The sequence below is a fragment of the Spinacia oleracea genome, chromosome 2 (genome assembly GCF_020520425.1).
Source record: "Spinacia oleracea cultivar Varoflay chromosome 2, BTI_SOV_V1, whole genome shotgun sequence".
NCBI classification, from domain to species: Eukaryota; Viridiplantae; Streptophyta; class Magnoliopsida; order Caryophyllales; family Amaranthaceae; genus Spinacia; species Spinacia oleracea.
The window spans coordinates 28,412,747-28,415,246 of NC_079488.1; positions in this window are offsets into that span (position 1 = coordinate 28,412,747).

The window sequence follows — 2,500 nt, forward strand, 5'->3', positions numbered from 1 at the left end:
TTGCGGAAAAACCATAAAGCCAGGAAAGCATATTATTTACACATAATCATTTAGCATAGTATAGATGCATACACTTTGTAGCGTGCCTTCCCTAGCTGCGCCCGAACCGAACAAGAACAAGTCTTTAGGACTCCAAGTGTCGTCCCTCCGTAGATAGTCCACAGTACGTCCGGATCCGCCTTAAGCTTGACCAACTAGGATCCCCCTTAAGGTACTTAGAATTTTCGGCTATTGTAGGCAATTATATGACTGAATTTTTGCTCTCAAAAATCACTTTGACTACTTGAATACTTGATATAAATTATGAGCCCTTAACTCATATTTATAGACCATGGAATAAGTAATCGAATCCTACTAGGATACGAATTAATTAAATTAGAATCCTAGTAGAATTCTTATTTAATTAATTTATCTTTTAGGATTAGGAATTTTAATCATTAAACAAATCCTATACTCTTTAGGTTTCGTATGTGAACACAAACTCTACACGAGCATGACCCGCAAGCGTGTAGGCCATGCCCGCGCACAGCCCACACGGCCGCTCGGCCCACGCGAGCTACAAGCCCACGCGAGCTGCAGCAATGCTCGCAGCCCATTGCTGCGCGCGCTACCATGGCCTGCTGGGCCTGGCCTTGCGCTGGGCCTGGCGTGGCCTTGGCTGTTCGTGTGGCGCGCTTGGCTTGCTGGGCGATGGCCTGGCTTCGTGCTGGGCCCTCGTCCGGCAGGCCTCGTCCGATGCTTATTCGTACGATACGCTTCCGATTAAATTCCCGGTTCCGGAATTCATTTCCGATACGAACAATATTTAATATTTCCGATTCCGGAATTAATTTCCGTTTCGAACAAATATTTAATATTTCCGTTTCCGGAGTTATTTTCCGATTCCGATAATATTTCCGATTCTGACAATATTTCCGTTTCCGGCAATATTTCCGATTCCGGCAATATTTCCATTTCCGATAATATTTTCCGATACGTACCATGTTTCCGTTTCCGGCAACATCTACGACTTGGATAATATTTATATTTTCGATACGATCCATATTTCCGTTTCCGGCAATATCATCGTTTCCGGAGTATTCATTTCTTGCCTGTGACGATCTCAGCTCCCACTGAAACCAAGATCCGTCGATTCCGAATATCCATAGATGGAGTATTTAATGCCATTAAATACTTGATCCGTTTACGTACTATTTGTGTGACCCTACGGGTTCAGTCAAGAGTAAGCTGTGGATTAATATCATTAATTCCACTTGAACTGAAGCGGTCTCTAGCTAGGCATTCAGCTCACTTGATCTCACTGAATTATTAACTTGTTAATTAATACTGAACCGCACTTATTAGACTTAACATAGAATGCATACTTGGACCAAGGGCATTATTTCCTTCACATTCTGCATCCCGGGGCACAACTAGAGACCGTATTCCAGGCCGCCGATGCTTTGTGAAAAGCCATCGTGGTTGGAGGACGGACCTAGCTACAGAGGTCCACCGGACACCCGGAAGGGTGTCGGGCGGAAACAAGCGATTATGGGAAGTCAATGCCATCGTTAGGAATGCAACACAGAAAACCGTCACTCGCCCAAGGCCTGTATAGCACTTGGAGCAAACACTGAAGAGGTTTATCGGCGTGCGGTTCGATGCACAAGCATGGAGCCCGCCAGCTAAAAAAACCAAACACCACTCACACGCGTAGCGTACCGCTTCGCCAAGAAACAACGAGCTTGCATCCCACGACCACAAAGTGGCCGCAAGGATGGGCTAGATGTCCCCCGACTAGCACCGTTTGACGTGAAAGAAACAAATCGAGGCGGGACAACACTGGCTAAGGTTAGCTAACACAACGTCGACTAGAATGAGATTGCACCCACATGCCGCTTGATATCGCCCGCATCCGGGAACAGTCAGCATCGAGTTTCGGAAACATTACCACTCCAAAGCCAAAAGGGACAAGAGGTTTGCTCAAAGACCGACGACGAGATTTAGTCCGCTCTCTAGTGTGCTGCTTGGTCCTCTGCCCGCACACAAGAACAGTCTGAATCCGGTCATCGAGGCCCAAGCTGCCCCTCCGAGAGACTACCGCGGGACCATTGCGGCATACGAAAAACCGAGGTCCAGTTGGGACGTTAGCCGTATTGCGGGCCAAATCCACCACCGTCATCCCCCGACTATACGTAGCCGAAAAATTCCATCAATGCATCGTTGGATTTTGTTTCCGAACAACGAAAACTCGAGGTCCAGTCGGTACTATGGCCGTGTCGCAGGCCAATTCCACTACCGTCATCCCCCGAAAAACTCCGTCAATCGAATCGTAAAAACTCGTGGTCAAGTCCGGACTTTTTCCGTATAGCGGGCCAAGTCCACCACCGTCATCCCACAAATTCTTAGAGCCAACAACAAAATCCGTCAATGCATCGTGGGCATTTTTTATCAAAAAAAAAAATTTGGCCGTGTCAAGTCGGGTCTCGGGCCATATCTCGGGCACCCGATCCACCATCGT